Below are 20805 nucleotides of genomic sequence, written 5' to 3' on the forward strand. Positions count from 1 at the left end.
TTTAAAATTGGCTTTAAAATTAGCATAAAATAATATAAAATTGATTAATGGCACCGTATCATCCACAGTAAGGTTTTATTCAGTGAATTTTTTTCCATTTTTTAAAGCTTGCTTCCCTCCATCACCTATCCTCCTTAGTCCTTGATGCCATATCTGCCCTGTCAGCCCAGTAGCCCATCTAATTATTCTTATATATTTAGTTAAAACTTATATAGTGCTATATAAGCTAGGCACTATTTTAAGCCATTGGCAAACTTTAGAAATATGGTGAATACTGTAGATTTCTTCTGAAAATAATGTTTTTAAATGTGTAAAATAGAATATATAGGTTTATAAAGTAAAGCAAACATGTTGAAATAAATTTATTAGATGTCATGATATTGTGATATAAAGTATATGATTTTTAATAACACATTAAATAAAAAAACAATGCTAGGTCAAATAACTGTCATATTTTAAAGTAGAGATGAACATAGATGATATTTTGAGATACTGAAACACCTCTCATGTGATGTGAGAATATCTATGTCTCTATTTGTAACAGTCTTAGGTACTACAAATGATATTGAGGTGTGTTGCCTGTATTCCTAATTGAAGGAAGTGTTAAACTTCAGTTAATTGTAAAATAAAAGCATGTTTTGTTTCTGTTTAATTTGTGGACCAACTCTAGGTTAAAAACCTTTTGGTGGAAGAATTCCATTTCTGCTAAATGAACTGTGTCTATGTATTCAAAGTTCAAAGGAATGTGTATGTAGTTTGGCTATTGAGTACTAGGCTTGGTGTCACCAATACCTGAGTGAAAAAATAATTCATACAGCAAACCCTCATGACACAAGTTTGCCTATATCACAAACATGTTACACATGTACACCTGGATTTAAAATAAAGTTTTCTTTTTTTTAAAAAAGGATTGTAGTTTGGTATTAAGGGAAATCAAAGTGTATGTTTACCATGTTAGTAACCAATAGAAGTTGCAACGAGTACAGGGAGGATGTATTTTTCTACAGAGAACGTGTTATAATAGGACATAGTGGGACTTCAAAATCATGCTACTCTGGGTAGCAGGGTTGATTTAAACTAATAAGAAATCTAAGAAAAAAATCCTGAAAAATATTGGTTGAATTTATTTTAATTACAAGAGAAGAGGACAAAGAGTTTTGTCTTCTTCTCTTTGACATAGATAGCAAACATTTTTTCATATTCTTTGAAAAATTTGAAGAACTCAGTGTCTTTATATTACACATTTTTTAAAACGAAATGCTCTGGGATGCTTGGATTCCATTCTTGATGAGACATACAGGTTTTGTTTACTGTCGGACAAAATGTTGATGTTAGTGGTGGAAAGAGCAAAGATACCTTCTTGGTAGGGCAGTTTAATTTCATGAACATATTGATAGAGAGAGCTTCACATCCCTGATTCTATTGTAAAGAATAATTGATGGCTTTAGATCACCCACTTGAAGTTTCAGACATATAGCTTTCTGCTTAGTGACTGGAGAAGTCCTACAACTATGCTTTAAATAATCCTTTCAAACTTTTTAAATTGTGACGCCCAAGAACAAAATACATTTTATGTTGAGAGGCAGCATACACACTCATATGAATGATGCAAAGATTTCACAAAGCAATACTAACCTTTAATGATGTGGAATGCACTGATATTTTCTATTTTAGTTCATTTTATTCCATTTCTTTTTTTGATTTATTCCAGGTATGTCATATAGTTAAAGTTCCTGCTTGGTACCAAAAGGCTCCTGTTAAAATGTAATGGCTTTCAAGGGACTATTTCCTGTTGAGTATTTTTCCTAGGGACATTTTAGAGCAGTGATTTCCAAGTCAAGGTTTATAGTAAAAAATTATATATATATATATAAATGCATTTAATATATTCTCTATTACATATATTAATATATTCTCTATTACATATATATGTGTGTATATGTGTATAGACTTTTTTTTTTTTTGGCTACTGATCTCAGCCAAGAATTGAAAGCCACTGTTTGAGACTAATTGCAGAGCTTCTCCAATCATTTAGAAGTAAAACGTAGCAAAATGTGGCCCTGTTCTTTTCCTCACATTTCTAGCAGGCTGACTTTGTGGCTTAATCAATCATGCCTATGTAATGAAGCCTCCATAAAAACCCAAGAGGACAGGGTTGACCGAGCTTCTGAATGGCTAAACACGTGGAGGTTCCTGGAGGGCAGCTCACCCCACAGGGGCATGGAAGCCCTGAGCCGCTTCCCCCATACTCTCCCTGTGCATCCCTTCATCTGTATCTTTTGCAATATCCTTTATAATAAATTGGTAAACATAAGTAAGTGTTTCCCTGAGTTCTGTGAGCCACTCCAGCAAATTAATCAAACCCAAAGAAGGGAATGGAGAACCCCCAATTTAAAGCTGGTCAGAAGTTCTGGAGTCTCGGACTTGTGACTGGTGTCTGGGAGTGTGGGGTGCAGTCCTGGGGACTGAGTCCTCACCCTGTGCAATCTGACCCTGTCTCTAAGTAGATAGTGTTGGAATTAAATTGGAGGACACCCAGCTGATGTCTACCGCTTGGTGTTTGAGGAAAATCCCCCATATATTTGGTGACAGAAGTCTTCTTTTGCATTAGTAATTGTACTAATGGTGTTAGAGTTTAGGAAAAACCTGGTTTGCGTTTATCAGAAACATGGGAATAGAGGAATGGAGGAAGGGGTACCTTAAGGACTTGTAGGCAACTGGGACATTTGAAGTTGTAGCAGGATGAGATTTCAAGTTTGTGGGTTAGGCACACTTTTCTGTAGTGTGTTATCCCTGACAGCCTGATCTCTGTAGCTGAACAGCATCATTTGGCTCTTTTCTTTGCTAAAAATACTTAATATTTATTTATTTTTAATTTTCTTGAGACAAGGTCCTGCTCTGTCACCCAGGCTGGGGGGCAGTAGTGAGATCTCAGCTTACTGCTTACCTTTGCCTCTCAGGGTCCCAAGTAGCTGCGACCACAGGTACCTGCCACGATGCCCAGCTACTTTTTTGTATTTCCTTAGAGAGCGGGTTTCACCACGTTGGCCAGGCTGGTCTCAGAGCACTCCTGAGCTCAAGCGATCTGCCCGCCTTGGCCTTGCAAAGTGCTGGGATTACAGGGGTGAGCCACCAGCCTACTGATGCATGTAACAGCACAAATGAATCATAGCCACAAAGGGTTCATACTGTATGATTCCATTTATATGAATTCCAATAATAGGCAAAAGCATGTAACAGCACAAATGAATCATAGCCACAAAGGGTTCATACTGTATGATTCCATTTATATGAATTCCAATAATAGGCAAAAGCATGTAACAGCACAAATGAATCATAGCCACAAAGGGTTCATACTGTATGATTCCATTTATATGAATTCCAATAATAGGCAAAAGCATGTAACAGCACAAATGAATCATAGCCACAAAGGGTTCATACTGTATGATTCCATTTATATGAATTCCAATAATAGGCAAAAGCAATCTATGGAGTTAGAGTCACACTTACCTCTGAGAGACAGTATTAACTAGGATGGTGCAAGAGGGAATCATCTAAGATGTTGGAAACATTCTCTATTTTGATCTGGATGGTGATTATATGAGTGTATTAATTTTCTGTTCTTTCACATTGTTTAAATAGAAAGTGTGGATTCTTTGGCCATAGAAATCAGAACTTTACCTGGGTGGTGGTTATGCAGGTGGATACATATGTGAAAAATCATCAGGTGGTACACTTCAGACAGATCTGGTGCACTCAGGATGGTATGCTGTAGATGAGGTTGTATACTTCAGATCTTTACACTTTGTGTGTCTTATAATGTAAGTTTTTAAAGATTCTCTCATCAGAGAAGACTGTGGCAGTGATTAATGTTATAGTCAACATCTGAAGATAAGGCCTTAGGCTCCAGATTCCCAGGAGCAACTGAAAGTTTGCATCCTGAAGTATTTTTTTTTTCCTTTTATGAATCTATCTCATCTGAAATGCTAATTTACAGAAAATAATAAACATAGAATTATAATACCAGAATTGGAAGAGTATGATTAATTCTTAAAATAGGACTAAACGCCATGCAAAATGATTTGCATCAAGCACTCAGTAAACATCAGGGGTGAGGAGAAGAAACTTAGACCTTTGCAAACAGATTTTTCCTTAGTAGGCTGGGAGAGGTTGGGATTTTGTGCCCTAGGTGGGAAGAGGGCATTGGTATCATAGAACTAGTTCTCTATTGGAGGTCTTGAAGTCTTTCTTGAAGGTTTGAAGTCTTGAAGGTTTGAAGTCTTTCTTGAAGGCCTCAGTGATGACCGCTTTGAGGCATCTCACGTAGACTTTAATCACCACCTTCACAAGAGCCATAACCACAGAAGCTACAGACAGAACAGCACACAGATAGTCACTGCCCATTTAATGGCCTCCCAAAGGCAAACACTCTTTTACCACTCCTGGAAGCCAATTTCAGTGCTCAATCTTCTATTTTTATTCTGCTATTTTCACCTCTACTGGCATTATCCTGGAGGTTTTCACTTATTTCCAGTCACAAATTGGCATTTGAATAAAATGTACCATCTCTTTGCACAGCACCCTCTTTTTTTATATTGAAATAGCTGGTTTGTAAGGCAGCATCTTCTCATGTGCACATGGCAGAAAGGATGTTGCAGAAACACACTAGAAGTATCCTGAATATTAGTCCAGTTATTTAGTTTGTCCAACTTGTTATACTAGATAAGATAAAACAGTAGCTGCATTTATATATGTAGAAGCTAGAATTCTTCCCTGAAAGATCATGGGATTAAACAATGACCCCTTTCCTTTTCTGGAATGGCTCTCCATCTGCCTAGCTGCTTTATGGAACTGTTAATACTTATGAAAATATTTTTATTTCTTTCAAGTTATATATATATATAATAAATTGTTTGGACAGATAATACACAAATATGGCTTAAAACATCACATAAGTCAGTGAAAAGTTTCTTCCTTTCCTGCTCCTGATATCTGTGCCTGTCTTTTTTCTTAGAGTCAACCGTGGTGACTGGTTTCCTATGCAGCCTTCAATAAACATATCCAGGATATTCAAGAATCTATATATACCTTTCCTTCGTGGTGCTCATTTTTGTAATCTAAATTTATAAACTTAATTGAAGTATTTACATAGAGATACTTTGCCAGTGAATTTAAGCCAGCATTTGAAAATCTGCTAAAGTATTTTCTAAACTTCAGTTGTGTTGGATTTTTCTAGCTATCTTTATTCTTCTAGGTGTTCTAATAAATGCCATTGAGTAGCAGGTAATTACCTAATTACCTGGAAATTCTTTACCAGTCTTTAAATAATCTAAACCTCCATTCTAGACCCTACAGAGAGAATATGCCCAGTATGGAAATTAGCACAATATATATCTCTTGGTTTGTAAACATTACTGCCATAGGAAGCCTTAAGTTGTAGCTAAAGATAGGAATGAATGTTTAACAGTGGAAGAAAAGTCCAGTTATAGTCTTTTTCTAAATTATAGAACACTAGTTTGTTGAAAGATTATTGTAACTAACTGGGCAATCACATATTGAGAGTGTTCATTAAGAATTAAGCAACCTTTTTAGTTTCTTACACATATCGTATCTCCTCTGTGTAGAATAACTCTGCTGAGTAGTTTTTGTCATCTCCAATTTATAGACTAGGGATTTCATACAAAGACCATTTGTTAAGTCACAGAACGGGAATATAATTTAGGCTCATTAAGATTGGAATCCTAGTTGACTTTATTCCAAAGTTCATACTTTTGTTTTTTTTCTCTCCTAATTCATGCTAACATTCAATGCGTAACTTTACTAGTTTCCAAAGCAGCTAAGGACTAGCCTATTTCATGTGGGGAAACAAACTCAGACTAGGTTCTGAGTTGCTTAGAATATATATTTTAAATTTATATTTTCAAACAACTTGAGACTTATAAAATGTTATAAAATAGTTCAGAGAGAGCAAGATGGCAGATTAGGAAATTCCAGCCCTCACTCCCACACAAAACAATTATCAAATCAACTACCCACAGATAAGGATAGCTTTGTGAGAGCCTAGAAGTACAGTTAGGGGCTGCAATAGACCAGAGGAGCACAGAGAATGGGGATGGCCACAGAGAAAGGGTGAGGAAGAATTCTGCCTGTGTTGCCCATCTCCTGGACCAGCATGATATCAAAAGGAATTCCCTTGGCCATGAGTAATTCATGTAGGGTAAGAATGATAGTAGGGCACCTCAGCAACCTGTGCCATTGAGGATCCCAGCAGCCCTAGCCACTGCTGCAGAGGACTCTTTGGGTTTTGCTGATGTGGACCCCAGCTGTTGGAGCTGTCCAGAGCCAGAGCTGCTGTGTCCTGTGAAATCAGAGCCTCCAAGTGCTGCCACTTCCCTGGAGTCAGAGCTGCTACTTCACCCTTATCCCTGGTCAGGCTATGCATGCCTGCACCTGGAGATGGGCACTTACCACCAAGCACATTCCTGTGCACTGGTCCTGGTACCCACCAGTGCCACCATGCATGTGTCCATATGCCCACTGGACTAGGTGCCTACCATAGCTGTGCATGCACAACTACAGGACCAGGCACCTGCCAAAGCTGAGTATGTATGCCTGTAGAATCAGGCATATGCTGCAGCTGTACCTGCTACCCAGCAGACTGAACCCTTGTGCCCCAACTGCCACAGTGTGCATGCACACCTGTGGACCTACTGGACAAGGCTTCTACTACAACCATGTGTGTGCTCATGAGCCCAGCAGACCCAACCCCTGCATGTCCTTGGAACTGATGTCTCCAGACACAGATCCAGACCTGGAGCCACTGTGCACTTTGCCCAGTTGACACTCTCATAGCTACCCATGGGAAGAAGTCTTTCCCTACCTAGGCCGGTCCTTGAAGTTTGAAGGGGTGATCCCTTCTTTGAATCAAAGGTGACAATATAAAGCTACAGCAACATAAAAAGCAGAGAAACATGACACCACCAAAGGAACATCTCTCCAGTAACCACCCCAAATAAATGGAGATCTATGAATTGCCAAACAAAGAATTCAAAATAATTGTTTTAAACACTTAGCAGACTACAACAGAACATAGATGGCTCAATGAGATCAGAAAGACAATACAAGAACAAAATGAGAAGTTTAACAAACAGATAAAAATCATAAAAAAGAACCAAACAGGAATTCTGGAGCTGAAGAATACAATGACTAAAATTAAAAAATGCAACAAAAAGCTCTAGCAGCAGATTTAATTAAGCCTAAGAAAGAATATGTAAACTTGAAGACAGATAATTTGAAATTGTCCAGACTGAGGAGAAAAGGAAAAAATATAATAAAAGAGTGAATAAAACCTGTAGGATTTATGTGACATTATAAAGCCTTACAAAAGAGGAAAAATCCTGCCATTTACAACAACATAGATGAACTTGGAAGATATGATACTGAGTGAAATAAGCCAGACACAGAAAGGAAAATACTGCATGGTCTTACTTATATATGGAATCTAAAAAAGTTGAATTTGTAGAAGAAGAGAGTAGAATGGTGGTTATAAGAGGTGGGTAGGGGAAATGGGGAGATGTTGGACAAAGGATACAAAGTTTTAATTACATAGGGTAAATACGTTCTAGAGAGCTAATGTATAGCATAGTGACTATAGTTAATCATGCTGTAGAGTATACTTGTAATTTGCTAAGAGTAGATCTCCAGTGTTTTCTTTCTTTATTTTTAGTTTTTGAGACAGGGTCTCACTTTGTTGCCCAGGCTGGAGTGCAGTGACGTGATCTCAACTCACTGCTGAGTAGTTTTTGTCATCTCCAATTTATAGACTAGGGATTTCATACAAAGACCATTTGTTAAGTCACAGAACGGGAATATAATTTAGGCTCATTAAGATTGGAATCCTAGTTGACTTTATTCCAAAGTTCATACTTTTTGTTTTTTTTCTCTCCTAATTCATGCTAACATTCAATGCGTAACTTTACTAGTTTCCAAAGCAGCTAAGGACTAGCCTATTTCATGTGGGGAAACAAACTCAGACTAGGTTCTGAGTTGCTTAGAATATATATTTTTAAATTTATATTTTCAAACAACTTGAGACTTATAAAATGTTATAAAAATAGTTCAGAGAGAGCAAGATGGCAGATTAGGAAATTCCAGCCCTCACTCCCACACAAAAACAATTATCAAATCAACTACCCACAGATAAGGATAGCTTTGTGAGAGCCTAGAAGTACAGTTAGGGGGCTGCAATAGACCAGAGGAGCACAGAGAATGGGGATGGCCACAGAGAAAGGGTGAGGAAGAATTCTGCCTGTGTTGCCCATCTCCTGGACCAGCATGATATCAAAAGGAATTCCCTTGGCCATGAGTAATTCATGTAGGGTAAGAATGATAGTAGGGCACCTCAGCAACCTGTGCCATTGAGGATCCCAGCAGCCCTAGCCACTGCTGCAGAGGACTCTTTGGGTTTTTGCTGATGTGGACCCCAGCTGTTGGAGCTGTCCAGAGCCAGAGCTGCTGTGTCCTGTGAAATCAGAGCCTCCAAGTGCTGCCACTTCCCTGGAGTCAGAGCTGCTACTTCACCCTTATCCCTGGTCAGGCTATGCATGCCTGCACCTGGAGATGGGCACTTACCACCAAGCACATTCCTGTGCACTGGTCCTGGTACCCACCAGTGCCACCATGCATGGGTCCATATGTCCACTGGACTAGGTGCCTACCATAGCTGTGCATGCACAACTACAGGACCAGGCACCTGCCAAAGCTGAGTATGTATGCCTGTAGAATCAGGCATATGCTGCAGCTGTACCTGCTACCCAGCAGACTGAACCCTTGTGCCCCAACTGCCACAGTGTGCATGCACACCTGTGGACCTACTGGACAAGGCTTCTACTACAACCATGTGTGTGCTCATGAGCCCAGCAGACCCAACCCCTGCATGTCCTTGGAACTGATGTCTCCAGACACAGATCCAGACCTGGAGCCACTGTGCACTTTGCCCAGTTGACACTCTCATAGCTACCCATGGGAAGAAGTCTTTCCCTACCTAGGCCAGTCCTTGAAGTTTGAAGGGGTGATCCCTTCTTTGAATCAAAGGTGACAATATAAAGCTACAGCAACATAAAAGCAGAGAAACATGACACCACCAAAGGAACATCTCTCCAGTAACCACCCCAAATAAATGGAGATCTATGAATTGCCAAACAAAGAATTCAAAATAATTGTTTTAAACACTTAGCAGACTACAACAGAACATAGATGGCTCAATGAGATCAGAAAGACAATACAAGAACAAAATGAGAAGTTTAACAAACAGATAAAATCATAAAAAAGAACCAAACAGGAATTCTGGAGCTGAAGAATACAATGACTAAAATTAAAAAATGCAACAAAAGCTCTAGCAGCAGATTTAATTAAGCCTAAGAAAGAATATGTAAACTTGAAGACAGATAATTTGAAATTGTCCAGACTGAGGAGAAAAGGAAAAAATATAATAAAAGAGTGAATAAAACCTGTAGGATTTATGTGACATTATAAAGCCTTACAAAAGAGGAAAATCCTGCCATTTACAACAACATAGATGAACTTGGAAGATATGATACTGAGTGAAATAAGCCAGACACAGAAAGGAAAATACTGCATGGTCTTACTTATATATGGAATCTAAAAAAGTTGAATTTGTAGAAGAAGAGAGTAGAATGGTGGTTATAAGAGGTGGGTAGGGGAAATGGGGAGATGTTGGACAAAGGATACAAAGTTTTAATTACATAGGGTAAATACGTTCTAGAGAGCTAATGTATAGCATAGTGACTATAGTTAATCATGCTGTAGAGTATACTTGTAATTTGCTAAGAGTAGATCTCCAGTGTTTTCTTTCTTTATTTTTAGTTTTTGAGACAGGGTCTCACTTTGTTGCCCAGGCTGGAGTGCAGTGACGTGATCTCAACTCACTGCAACCTCCACCTTCCAGGCTCAAACAATCATCCCACTTCAGTCACCCAAGTAGCTGGACTGTAGGCATGCTCCACCACACCCAGCTAATTTTGTATTTTTTGTAGGGTTGGGATTTCACCATGTTGCCCAGGCGGGTCTCCAACTCCTGGGCTCAAGTGATTCGCTGGCCCTGGCCTTCCAAAGTGCTGGAATTATAGACATGAGCCACTGTGCCTGGCCTAGATCTCCAATGTTTTCACTACAACTGCTCTCCCACCTGAAAAAACAAGGCAACTATGTAAGATGATGAGTATGTTAATTAGCTTGACTGTAGTGATCATTTCACCATGTATCTCTGTCTATATATATGTAATCAAAACATCACTTTGTACAACTTTAAACGTGTAATTTTTATTTAATTTTAAAGAAAGTTCAAAAGTCTTTTTCTGCTCTTCATTGAGATTTTCCTGTTCTTCATTGAGATTTTCCTGTTAATATGTTACATAACCACAGTGCAATGCTCTCGATCAGGAAAATAACATAGCTGCAATATCAACAAACTTATCGACCTTACTTGAATTTGTCTCTTGTTTCACCAATGTCCTTTTTCTGGTCCAGAATCCAATTCAGTATTCCAAATTATTTTTAGTTTGTTTTATCTCCTTAATCCTCCAATCTCTGACAATTCCTTAGTCTCTTTTTGTATTTTATGACCTTGCACTTTTGTGGATTCCTGGTCAGTTATTTCATAAAATATCTCTCAATTGGTGCTTGTTTCATGTTTTCTCATGTTTTAATTAGGTTATATATTTTTATCAGGTAAACCACAGAGGCGATGTATTTTTCTCAGCATATCATATCAGGAGATATATAATAATCATATTTTATTTTTGTGATGTTAACTTTGACCACTTGGTTGAAGTCATGCTTGCTAGATTTCAACACTGAAGAGTGACTATTTTCCATTTTGTAGTTAGTAAGTATCTTATGAGGAGACATTTTGAGACTATAAGCTTAGCCAACTTTGGTTCTAGACTTATGGCTACCAAAATCTCAGCCAAAATATTTCTGCATTGGGTACTGGGGGCCAAGGCCTAAGAATAACCACTGATTATTCTATGTTGATATATTTTCCTAAGGTAGTTTGATGGAAAGAATTAGTTGGTCTAAGTCTAAGACAGGATTTGATTGTTTCCAAGTCCCTTGACTTAACACCATCATCTTATAACCCTGTCCAATTCCCAAATACCTTTAAGCTTTAGTCGAGATAATAGACCTTCTACAAGTCATTTGGTTTTTGTGGGCCTTAGTTTATCGACCTATCTGGATAGATGGGATGAAAAACCTTAGAGCCATCTTTCCTTACTCATTCCCCTGCTAGTGAGAGAGAATTCAGTGGAATCAGAAACGGAATGAAGCATATACTTGGAGAAGTAAAAGTAATTTCCCAGAACAAAAGACAGAAAGGGCCCAGTGAGCAATATAAATATGTATTTTATGTCCCTATTTAGGCATATTGCAATTAAAGTTCAAAATAACAAAGGTGATTTGAAAATATTATGTATCAAACACGGTTTTACTTACTGGACAGTATGTAGCATAGGTTGTGCATTCATTTAACACAAACTTTTAAGCATTTCTTGGGGGCCAGGCATTGTGTCAGATGACTAGGGATTTAGAAACATATGAGAGATGATTGGCATAGTCAGCTCTGGCTGCCATAACAAGATGCTATAGACTTGAGGCTTAAGCAACAGAAATTTATTTCTCACAGTTCTAGAGGCTAGGAAGTCTAAGATCAAGGAGCAGGCAAGGTATGTTTCATTCTGTGATCTCTTCTCTTGGCTTACAGGCAGCTGCCATCTTGCTGTGTGCACACAGCACAGACCTCTTCTTCATGCATCAGGGGGAGAGAGAGAGAGAGAGAGAGAGAGAGAGAGAGAGAGAGAGCGAGAGAGAGAGAGCGTGAGAGTGAGCACTTCGGTGTCTCTTCTTGTAAGGGCACTAATTCAATCATGAGGGCTCCAATTCATTTACCTCAAATTACCTCCTATCTCCAGATATCGTCACCTTGGGGTTTACAGGCTCACTATATGAATTTTGGGGAGACATAGCAATAATCCTTTCCTTAAACTCTTTGGGGGCAGCAAAAGACATGTCAGTGAATAACTGCAACTACAGGCTAACAAATGGGACAATAGAATATACTCTTAAAAAGATGGGGCAGCGCAAGAGGGCAATTAGCCTGGTCAGGAGAGATCAATGCAAACATTTCCCATCCAGCTGAATCCAGAAATTCAGAAGTAAAAAATAATACAAAGATTTTTTTTTTTCTTTTCAGAATGCAGTTCTTTAAATTGCTTTGGTAATAAGCTGTGGGTGTGAAAAGACTGGCGGCAGGGGAAACACAGGTGTGAGGTATGTTACTGCAGTCTAGTTACTAGGGTTAATGTGTGGTTATTGGAGTGATGCACAGAGGCCCAAATGATTTCTGGAAAGCTTTCAATCACAAGCAAGTCATGAAATCACAGACTAGGGAAATAGATTTAACTATCTATGTTTCGGTTGTATCTCCAAGGAAGAAAAAGGAGCAAAAAATTTATGTAGAATTTTAAGGGAAGAATACATTGTTTCTTTTATCTTTTTTATTTTTTTGAGTCAGAGTCTTGCTCTGTTGCCCATGCTGGAGTGCAATGGCGTGATCTTGGCTCACTGCAACCTCCGCCTTCTGGGTTCAAGCAATTCTCCTGCCTCAGCCTCCCGAGTAGCTGGGATTATAGGCACCTACCACCACGCCCGGCTAATTTTTGTATTTTTAGTAGAGACAGGATTTCACCATATTGGCCAGGCTGGTCTCTTGGCCAGCCTGGTCTCAAGCTCCTGACTTCGTGATCCGCCCACCTCAGCCTCCCAAAATGCTGGGATTACAGGTGTGAGCCACAGCACCTGGCCCACATTGTGTCCTAATAGAGTGCTTTGAGTTCACCTTCCATCTACAAAGGGGTTAGGCAATGGGGTAAGTTGAGTTAGTAATAAACACAGCGAACCCTTTTGTTGTTGGTCTGTAAGTAAGATAGTATTTCATTAAAACTTTTTTGTTATTTAGCTGTTGATTATTAAAAGAAAGATATCACCAATACTGGAGATAATTTAAAGTGTTTTTTTTTTTTGGCAGGGTCTCACTCTGTCACCCAGGCTGGAGTGTAGTGGTGCAAACTTGGCTCACTGCTGCCTTCACCTCCCTGGGCTCAGGTGATCCTCCCATCTCAGCCTCTGGAGTAGCTTGGACCATAGGCATATGCCACCACACCCAGCTAATTTTTGTATTTTTAGTAGAGACAGTTTGCCATGTTGCTCAGGTTGGTCTCGAATTCCTGAGCTCAAGTGATCCACTCATCTTGGCATCCCAAAGTGCAGGGATTATAGGTGTGAGTCACCATGCCTGGCTAATTTAAAGTTTTATAAAATAACTTAGCTGGAGACTAATACCCCCAACCTACTTATACAGGGAACTAATGATAATATTAAATAAATTACAAATATGGATATAATTGAAATAATGAGACTGTTCTATCACCTGCAGCTCTCTACATAAGTCCTAGCATACTGGTTCTATTACCACTCATGTTGGTGAGAAAATGCTAAAGGGAACTGGATCTATTCAATTCCACATTGTTAGAATAGATTCCATAATGGTTGTAAAAGGACAATTCGACATGGTGGAATGAAGGGGTAAAATTAGCTGATAAGGGGTTGTGCCTTCACAGTCCAATCTAATTTCAACAAACAAATACATAAGTGATTGTTAATAGCATAAACAAAATTCTAGCATTACATCATGTGGCACTTATGGTGAGAGGGTCATTTGTTTTCCATCTTTTCTTAGGTTCTTTGATTCTAAGATCTATGTTTGTTCGTTTGTTTCTGGGTACCACAAATGTGTTCCTAGGAGGTAGTCATGTTTGGATATAAACTGTGTTAGCCATTTCCACCTTTTCAAGAATAAGTTGCTCGAGTTATCTAGCTTAGAAAACAAAGAGTGAGCTATTATGTATGTGACAGTGGACAGGCAAATCTTGCTAAGAAGGAGTGAGGGATATGGACATGAGACAATTCTTTGGGAAACAGTAGAGCAAAATTGCAAACTTTAGCTTTGATGCTACCTCCTCTTTTGGAACATATCTCCTCTCCACAGTCATCACATCCTGGAATCTCATGCTACTTAATTCATGATCAATTAATTGACACATATGGGTCACAATGTGTTTTTCTTCCTAAAAGCATATATGCATTTTAATAATAATAATAATAATAATAATAAATAAAATAGTAAAGCTATTATAACTCAAAAATGCGTTGTTAATAGACTTTAAGGAAAGAGTCTTGAATAGAAAATCTTTAGGAGGTCTAAGGAAGGCCAGTCATAGAAATTTCAGCTGGAATCCCTTGGCAGGCATAAGGAAATTCAAAGGACAGGGAAGTTGTGTGTGCTGGAAAGAGAGGCTGATAACAAAAATATTAATATTGAAAAGATAAATATGGTAGGCTACACCAGTGGATGGAGGTAGAGAGAAGGGAAACCAAGGTAATGGTGTTCAAAAAATAATTAGCTTTAGTTCTAGAGATTGCATGATAACTCTTATTTTCAAAATTTTGAAGAACAGGGTAACAGTCACCTCTTTGAAATTTTATGTGATACACAGCTTGGATTCAAGAAAGTAATCATTCCAGGCCTCAATCCCCTGAGGCCTTCTGAGGAGATACCAGGCTAACTAGGATTCAGTCTTTTCTTCTTCTCAGTCTTTAGTTCTGGCATTTTTCAATCAACGTATGTGTCCTTTGGGTATTCTAGCCGTGAACATTAAAAAAATTTTTTTATTGTGGAAAATTTCAAATGTACACCAAAGTAAAGAGAATTGCCTAATGAACCCCATGTACCAGCTTCACCTGGTTTCAACAATCATCAGCATTTGTTAGTCTTGTTTCCTTATTCCCACATAATGCTCTTCTCCCTCCTTTTTAAGCTGATATATTTTGAAGCAAATCCAAGACAGGATGTCATTTTATATGTAAATATTTCAGTAAAACAATGGCCATCTTGACTTAATAAACATAGATATAGAAATTGGAATAAAAATATATTTAAGTTCTACTGTGTTCAGAACTCTGTGCTAAGCACTTTGCCTGTGTTATGTCGTCCTTTCACCATCCAGTGAGCCAGGCTTAATTGTTCTCAGTTTCCTAATGGGGAAACTGAAGCCCCAAGAGGTCCAGTAAATTGCCAAAGATCATACAACTAGGAAGTGATGCAACTGGGATTCAAACTTGCTTTAACTCTCAAGAGCTTGTGCCCTTAACCATCGTATACAAATGCCTCAACAGTACAACATACCTGTCTTCTGAAAACAGGCCCATAAGGAACACTCTTGCATGGGTGAAAGAATGACTTTGCATAACACAATTTATTCTGTTGCTCAGTGTCCTTAAATAAATCTCTTCTTGAATGAGAATTTTTGAGCACAAAGAATATTGGATTTGGAGTCAAATGGCTTTAGGTTGGGCATGCTCTTCCATCACTTTATGGAGGCGAGACTTCGGGCAAGTTACCCAGGATCTGAGTCTCAATTTTCTCATCAATTACTGTGAAGATTAAATGAGACACTAGAAGTCCTAGAACAGTTCACTGTGTGTAGACTGTAATCAAGTATATGTTGGTACTCTCCCTCTACTTTCTTTTCCTTTCATCTATTCCCTACACTTCACTACGAGTGTGCTTTTCCCTCCCCTCCTACCACCTTTCCTCCATTCTATATTGTAAGGACTATATTTATATTCATATGTCCTAAATTTCCTCAGTTAGCATGATTTTGGCTTAATTTCTACTCCTTCATTAGTTTCCATATACATTTTGAAATGGCTGAGCCTGGCTATTACCTTGTGTTAATTTTACACATTCTTCTCATGGCATTTTTAAATGTAAGCTGCCTAAAACGCTTTCAGAAAGTCAGCAGGGTATAAGTGACCAGTTTCATTATTTATTGCCACATTCTGTAAAGGATTATAAGGTAGTATGTGCTGCTTAAGCCATGGCACATATTTGTCATCATTGTGTTGTCAATTTCAATTAAGCTGAGGTTATCTGATGAATAGATTGGGTTGGCCAGGGGAGGGGAGGGTCATATAGGCTGATGGCTGTTTTATCAGCCTGGCATGTTCTTCAAACCAATTTACAAGGCTGCTTTAATTACCTTGGCAGCTTTCCTTGGAACCCTCTCCAAGTTCCTCACATTAAAAAGTTTTCTCATCAGCACAACCAAAATTATCAATGATTACAATGTCATAAACCTCCCAGCTCTCTGCTTGGCTCATGATATGGATGAACGCTAAGGTTTTATTGTCTGAGGTGTCAAGCGGATTTTCTGGTTGTCCTTGGAAACAGTTTAAATCTCTTAAAAACATGAAATAAGCTCTTCAGGTCAAAACAGCGTATTCATATTGTGACTAGTGAATGAATAAAATTAGATTAATGAATCTTTTTAGAGAGTTACAGGGACTTTTTGTTGGAAATTGATGCATTATTAGTTGGCACTGGGAAACTTACATAAAGAGATTAGACATCCATGTATGTTGTATGACTCAAACACATGTAGAATTAAGTGTAATTTTGACTTTGTTGAGATTTAGGGAATATAAAAATGAGTACATGTGCACTGATACATACACATACACACATGCACACCCACACACAAACACATTTACAGATCTTCCTCACACTCAAGAATAGCCATAGGAAAATTGTAGTTTTATTAATTTAATTTGTTTATTTAACATTTTTTTTAAAAAATAGAGGCAAGATCTCATTATGTTGCCCAGGACGGTTTTGAACTCTTGGGCTTAAGTAATCCTCCCTCCTTGACCTCCTAAACTGGTGGGATTACAAGCATGAGCCATCACTGCCAGCGCGAAAAGTGTAGTTTTAGAGTCTGAGGGAAGATCTAAAGTGGGCATGGTAGTGGCCTTGGAATTACAGGACAGAGGTGTAGATATAATAAAAGAGAAATGGGGAAATTTCTATAATTTCATGTGAGGCAAAGCAAAATGGGAATGGGGCAAGGCTGGCATGGGAAATGTTGACAGGAGGAGGAAACAAGCCTGCTGGCCTGTTCGGGCTCCAAGGCAGTATTTCCTACCTGGGCATCATTTCCTGGCTTTCCAAAAGACCCAGAGAGATGAGTGTGGTAGAGATAAAGGAGTAGGGAAAAAGATAGTGCATCAGTTAACTATTGCCGTATTACTAACCTCTCCAAAGTTCAGTGTCTTAAAACAACACCCATTGATTATTCACAATTCTGTGGGTCAGGAAATCTGGGCAGTACCCAGCAGAGTTAGCTTGGCTCCCCATATTGACGAAGCTCACTCATGCAGCACTGTTCATCTGAGGGTTGGGAGAGGCTGTAACGTCTAAGATGGTCTCACATACCAGGTTGTGGTGTTCCCTCCTGTCCTCTGGGTTGCTTTAATCCATCTCCACCTGGCATTTCTATTCATGCAACCCTTCTTTCTATTAGGATATCCCAGGGTTTTTTTTTTTTTTTTTTTTTTTTTTTTTTTTTTTTTTTTTTGAGACAAACTCATGCTCTGACACCTAGGCTGGAGTGTAGTGGTGCAATCACAGTGCACTGAAGCCTTGACCTTCTGGGATCAAGTGATCCTCCCTCCTTAGCTTCCCAATAGCTGAGACACATGGACACACTTGGCTAAGCTGAAATTTTTTTGTTTTTGGTAGAGATGGAGTCTCACCCTGTGTTGCCCAAGCTGAGGCTCTTTACTTGTGGGTAGGGCAGGTAAACAACGCAGAAGAAGGAGTTGGCCAGTTTTTTTTTTTTTTTTTTTTTCTTTACTCCCTGAGACGGAATCTTGTTTTGTCGCCCAGGCTGGAGTGCAGTGGCTTGATGTTGACTCACCGCAACCTCTGTCTCCTGAGTTCAAGCAATTCTCCTACCTCAGCCTCCTGAGTAGCTGGGATTACAGGTGTCTGCCACCATGCCCAGCTAATTTTTGCATTTTTGGTAGAGACAGAGTTTCATCATGTTGGCAAGCTGGTCTCGAACTCCTGACCTTGTGATCCGCCCGCCTCGACCTCCCAAAGTGCTGGGATTACAGGCATGAGCCGCCATGCGTGGCCTGTTGCCAGGTTTCTTAAGGCCTAGACCTGGAACTGGCACAGTGTCATTTTTGCTGTGTACATTGGTCAAAGCCAGTCCCAGTGCCAGCCCAGATTTAAGGGAAAGGAAAAAGACTTCACTTCCAGATAGGAGATATGGCATGGGGCTACAGGAGTTATGGGTGGTCATCTTTGCAGATAATTTTCCACAGATGGCTGCCCAAATACATTACAGTAAATGTCTGGTGTCTTTGGCTTTTGATAGGGAGCAATGGCAAACTTTTCAAATCTCACAGTAGTAGATGGTGATATTCTGATTCAGTTTCTTTTTGTTGGGAAGGTAATCTAGAAGAAGAGCACTGGTTTTGACTTTAGACCTGGATTCTGGTCCTTAATTAGCCATTCACAAGTTGTATGCCCATGGTCCCACTTCATACTCTGTGAACATTACTTTCCTAATCTCTAGTTGGTAATAAACATTGCCTCCCTCCTAGGGTTGTGCTAAGATGTACTGAAATTACTTACACAGTGTCTAGCCCAGTGCTCAGTCAAAATAAACACTCCATAATATTAATCTCCTTCCCTCCACATTTGATCCAGGAGAGGCATAACTGAGTGCTCATAAGGAAGGTGACCATATAGTTTATCTAAATCAGGACACTTTTGGAGTACTATGAATAATTATGGAGGTGCTAATAATAATTATGCCAGATAACAGATATAAGCCAGGAGTATCCCAGGTAAACTGGGTCCTTCTGGTCATAAGGAACTGCTGGACTGGGGCAAGAATAGGGTAGTAGCGGTTGCCTTCAGTGAGAACTTGGCAAGGTCTATTTATATTAAATATGTTCTACATTAAAGGCCTCATACAACGGACAAGAAACCTCCCAAGAGAAAATCAGAACTCAGAGTAACTGCAGAACAATGGTGGCTTACGCTTGTAATCCTAGCGCTCTGGGAGGCTGAGATGGGTGGATCACTTGAGGTTTGGAGTTTGAGAACAGCCTGGCAACAATGGTGAAACCTCATCTCTACTAAAAATACAAAAATTCGCCAGGCGCAGTGGTTCATGCCTGTAATCCCAGTTACTCAGGAGGCTGAGGCAGGAGAATCGCTTGAACCTGGGAGGCGGAGTTTGCAGTGAGCAGAGATCGTGCCACTGCCCTCCAGCCTGAGTGACAGAGCAAGAGCGAGACTGTCTCAAAAACAAAACAAAACAAAACAAACAAACAAAAACAAAATCATTTGCCTTCTGTTACCCTGAGTTTCTTTGTCAGCAAAGATGTATCTTGTGACAAATTTATCTTCTGTGTGAGGGTTACAAAAACTTACAAGGAAATCCACTTGGAAGCACCTCTACCCCCTTCCTACTCCTCACTATTTCCTTTATATCCTTTCAGTCTCTGCATTACTAAATGTATAATCCCAAGAAAGAATAATTGAGAGTGAGGCCACGAGAATTCATGTTGTCAGTCTGGTACAACGGGAATGAAGCAGTCAAGAGAAAAAATTCCACCCCATATAGAATCACTTAAAACATGGTTGGTAAAGAAAAAAATATCAGACCCATGATGTTAATAAGGAATTGTTTTGCTTTAAGAAGTCTGTAGGAATGATAGGATCTTGTGAGTCCATAATAGAGATGTAGACGTGACAAGCAGAAGAATAAAATCAGTTGGAACTGAATAAAAATGATCATGATTGCATGTTTTCAAGATTTTACGTCCAGATGGCTATAATGTTAAATACTGAGGCAGGATTTTTTGCTCCTTAGTTCAGCTAGGTCTGGGTTCTTGTCGCCAGACCAGGAAGAAGTGGGCAGGTGGACACTCAAAGAAGGAGTGGAGTAGAATTTATTAAGTGAAAGGAAAGCTCTCAGCAAAGAGAAGGGTCCTGAAAGCAGGCTTCTGGTTGTCTCCTTCACAGTTGAATACCAGGGGTTTTATGTAAAAACTGATGGCGCTGGGTATAAGGCGTGAATTCCTGGTGGCTCCACTCCCTCCCCCCAGTGCACGTGTGGTCCCTTAGTCTGCTGTGGGGATGTTCAGGCAAACCCCATGTGCAAGTTCCCTTATCTACACAAAACATCTGGTGCAAGCACTTGTGGTTTGGGTCAGAGATTCTCCGAGAACACTTCCCTTACTGTCTGACTAAAGCAAGCTGGCTAACTCCTTTCAATATTAGTTCCATGTCTCTCTTGACTATAATTAATATTAAGTGTTAAGTCCTTTTGTACTTGTGCAAAACATAATGGGCTCAATCCTAGATTAATTTTTGCAGCACTGTTTTCCAAATTCAAGAAAACAAAATATAATGCCCTTGGTGATGGATGTAGAAATTTGATATTAAGGTCCCATTGTGTGTTAGGCTATCACCAGTGCATCCTCACACATAGTAAACTATGTTTTTATGATGAAGTCTAAAAAGTAATCAATTTATTCATCTCCTTTCTGAACAACACAAAAGTTTTAGCATAGTAAACATCCCTCCAACATCCCCTCGTGATTGTTTTCTCCCTTGTTATTGGTGCCCAATATTTTGATTCTACATTGCTTTTAAATATAAATTATTTACACTTTTTACAGTTAATAGTAATAATGATAATAGTGATTTATATTTAAGAATATAGTTTGCTGATTTTCTTTACTCCTTACTTCGGGGTTTATTTTTCTTCCTATCCAAGTATATGTAGCTTTCAGCATTTTGTTTGG

This window comes from Rhinopithecus bieti, unplaced genomic scaffold, assembly GCF_001698545.2.
Source record: "Rhinopithecus bieti isolate Rb0 unplaced genomic scaffold, ASM169854v2 scaffold_20170, whole genome shotgun sequence".
NCBI lineage: Eukaryota > Metazoa > Chordata > Mammalia > Primates > Cercopithecidae > Rhinopithecus > Rhinopithecus bieti.